General features: G+C 34.6%; 1 long non-coding RNA gene across 1 annotated transcript; it reads right to left on the bottom strand.

The window, feature by feature from the left end:
* Positions 1 to 1,286: 1,286 nt before the first annotated feature.
* Positions 1,287 to 3,119, bottom strand: LOC140182687 (uncharacterized). Its single transcript, XR_011878721.1, has 3 exons — positions 2,727 to 3,119; positions 2,157 to 2,216; positions 1,287 to 1,489 (listed from the first exon to the last, which is right to left on the bottom strand). It is a non-coding gene; the product is annotated as an uncharacterized lncRNA (long non-coding RNA).
* Between the last annotated feature and the right edge of the window lie 662 nt (positions 3,120 to 3,781).

Raw genomic sequence — 3,781 nt, 5'->3', positions numbered from 1 at the left:
GACTATTTATAGGCCTAAGAGCATCATATGAACAAAGACCACAATAAGGCATCAAGCATCTTATGATGAGACTAGCTCATGAAAAGAGCAACCCATATAAAAGAAACTTGTAACATCATAACCTCATAACATACGCACTACTCCAAATACATGCATTATTTAGGTATGAGCTCTAACTTAGTTCCTCTTGCGACCCATGCTAACTTAACTGTCGGAGTCCTTGCAAGAAAGATCCCACCATTGGGAATGACGAACTTGGGACATTATGAACTCGGTATAGGAGGATGACAGCAACATCGTGTTTTCAACCTACTCTCTACAATTTTGTTCAGGTAACTCCTAAACTCGGAAGAGCAAAAATACATATGAACGGTGGCGCTGTCTGTGGGGACACGTCGCTTTTCACATTCTCTTCATTCTAAGTTTTACCCCAAGATGAGTTTAACACAATCCATGTTCACAAGATGAACAATATGCTTAAACAAACAAAAAAAAAGCAAAAAATGCATGATCATAAAAGAGAAGCATTAAAGCACATAATACAAAAATTCCACCAAAAAGATAGTAAGATTTACAAATTTCAATTTGTGATCATATCATTATACACTTCAAAGGCTTATAATTACTAGACCAATTAAATGGTCAATAATTTAGAGGCTTAGTAACAACTTAAAAGTTGTGAAGTAAGAAGTCAATTTTTTTTTTGTAAATTTACCACAAAGAACACTACTTGATAGGGGTGTTCGCGGTGTGGTTTGGTTCGGTTTTTGAGAGAAAAGTCATCCGATCCGATCGTCCAATTAAACTGCGGTTCGGTTTGGTTCGATTTTTTTATCAAAGCTATCCGAACCAAACCAAACCAATTAAATCGGTTTGGTTTGGTTCGGTTTGTTCGGTTTTTTGAATCAATTCAAAAAAATACTAACATACTATTTTACAAAGTCATAACATTGAAATCGACAAGCACAAATATACAATAGCTAACAAAGTCTTGGTCTAATAAAATTTAAAGACAAAAGGAATTCAAATACGACAATTAAAGAAGTTTAAAAGTTCAATAGTCAACACAACTAAAAATAAAAATAAATTTCTATTAAAAGATAGCCAAATTATAGTGTCTTTCCCAACAAAACAGCTAAACTTCTTAACGCAAACCAACCTGAAATAAAAAAGCAGTTACATAATAAGAACAACAACAATAATAATAATATAAGACTAGTAAAAAACATTCTAATCTAGTTGTACATTCTAATAATAAAGAGAACAATAGAGTTCAAGCAAGAAAATACTCTAAACATGAAATGAAATAAAACATGGGACAATCTGATTGAAAATTTTCCAAAGTCCAATAGAGTTCAAATCAACCCAAAAAGACCTATGAACAAGAAGAAGGCTACTATCCTCCTCCAGATTGACCGAGTCCTTGAACTTCCCATACAAAATCTTCTTCAGTTCAGCCATCTGAGCAACTTGCTTATACATACATACCCTTTCAGATGAAATGAACAAAAGCACGGGTTATTAAAATGTTGATAAAAATTAGTTAACAAAGGAGTTGAATCATGTAAAATTTTTTTATTCACTAGAAAGAAAAGTGAGAGGACATGACAACAAAATAATTTATGAAGTTTTGATGTGTACTCTGATATTTATTAAGTTTTGATGTGTACTTTTATCTCTTCCAAATTCTTTCATTTGTACTTTTGTCTATTTATTGAAACTCTAATACTTTGTAAAAGTGTAAATTTTTATTATTCCCTCTCCTTCTATGCAATAATGCCCTCTTTTTTACCTACTCTGCATACATAAATTCACAGGCAATGTTAAAGAAACAAATAAGTTATCTATATAGACAAGGAATTCAACAATAAGAGTCCTCCTCCCCCATCAATTTGTTACCATTAACAAAGTTCTGATTTTAGAATAATAAATTTATAATTGGTGTAACTAAATAATAAATGGAGAAGGTCATGCATCAACTCTGGTCCCTGTTGTGTGAATACTAACTAGGCTAGATGTTCTTCATGAATTCCAAGGATTTCATTAGCACATTATGAGGGAACATAGATCGCATTTAACAGCGAGCTGTAGGTGCAGCCATAGAATAAGTATATAAACTGATTTTAAAGTTCTCTGATTTAGAGTTAAGCACTTACATATTTGTCAAAGCTGTCATATTGGCAACAAAAGGAGATAAAGATCTTGAAAGCTCCATACTTGTCAAATTTATGAAAATAATAGGAAATCATAAGTAATATCGCATTTACAGAGTACAGTAACATTGGAACTGGAAGGACAAAGTATTGTGCCAAATTAAAAACCAGCAAAAACACAACAACAAATAAAAACCAGCAAAAACACAACAACAAATAAATTAAAAACCAGCAACAATCAGCAACAATACCAACAATAAAGTAATTCAACAAAAAGAATTCAACCAGCAATCAGCAACAATACACTAATTTCAAATCTACTCCAAATTTAATTCTTCAAATCTGCTTCAAATCTGATTTCAATATCTTCCTATCAAGATCCAAAACCAGTTTATCTGTTTTCAAATCTGATTTCATACTAAATCACTTCAAAAGTTTCTTATATTATTCTTCCAAAAAAACTAATAATAACCAGAAGCAGTTTATATTATTTTTCCAACAATACCAAGCTACCAACAATACAAACAGAAGCACTTTCAGTAATTCAAAACAGAAATTAGTTAAATTACATACCTGGCTCGGTGGCTACCGCTCCATATCTGACTTGAATCGGTGGCTGGGTGGGAGGTGCTAAGTTGTGGGTGGCCAGAAACACTGCTGGGTGGTGGCGTGGTGCTGTGCTGGGTGAGTTGGTGGTGCTGTGCTACTGCTGGGTGCGAGAGTGGTGCTGGGCTGCTCACTGCTGGCTGGGGCTGGGGCTTCGTTGTACTCTGTTCGCGAGGAGGTCCTGGGAGCAGTGGGAGGAAGATTCGGAGGCGCTAGGGGGGAGAGTTCGGCGGCGCTGCAAGGTGGTGGGAGGAACGGTCTCGTCGGCGCTAGGTGGGTTCGCCGCAGGCCTCGAGAGTGCAGAAAGCGAGAGTGTGAGAAGAGAGTGACTACTAGCTAAGTTTCGTTTGGGGGTGGGGTGTGGGGGTAAGGGGATTAGGTTAGGCACGTTCGTTTGGGCCTTTGTGGGGGGATGGGGTGTTGGTTATTTTAGGGTTTTTCCTGACCGGTTCGGTTCGGTTCGGTTGGGGTTTTCATTATCAGAAGCGAAAACCGAACCGAACCATAATAAAAATAGCAAAACATATTTTTTCGGTTTTTTCGATTTTTGGTTTATTCGATTTTCGGTTTTTTTGGTTCGGTTAGTCGGTTTAGTTCGGTCCGGATCGGTTTTGAACACCCCTACTACTTGACATTCAGAGATCGAAGTTTACAAAGTCAGAAGACGGAAGCTCATTTTTTATTAAAGAAAAAAATGATAAAAATCCTAATTGAGCTCCTTGAAGTCAAACCATATTCATATTTAATCATGAAAAGGTATGATGTATTAATTTTATTTAAAATTTTTTAGAGAGTATTATTTTTAAAAAATAATATGAAAATTTATGGTAGAAATAAAGGAATAATCTCTAAACCATTGTTTATTGAAAAAAAAATTTATGAGTCAACTAATCTAAATTAAAAATTTCATCATTCAATTGTCCAAGCAATTACTTTATATGGGAAAAAAATCATTTAGATAGATTGGACTTAAATAGAAAAAATTCATCAAGCAATTATTTTACGAAAAATAATTTCTTTAT

This window comes from Arachis hypogaea, chromosome 20 (assembly GCF_003086295.3).
Source record: "Arachis hypogaea cultivar Tifrunner chromosome 20, arahy.Tifrunner.gnm2.J5K5, whole genome shotgun sequence".
Classification (NCBI taxonomy): Eukaryota; Viridiplantae; Streptophyta; class Magnoliopsida; order Fabales; family Fabaceae; genus Arachis; species Arachis hypogaea.
Note: the sequence above shows the minus strand (reverse complement) of the source record. Positions and strands in the feature narration are given on the sequence as shown.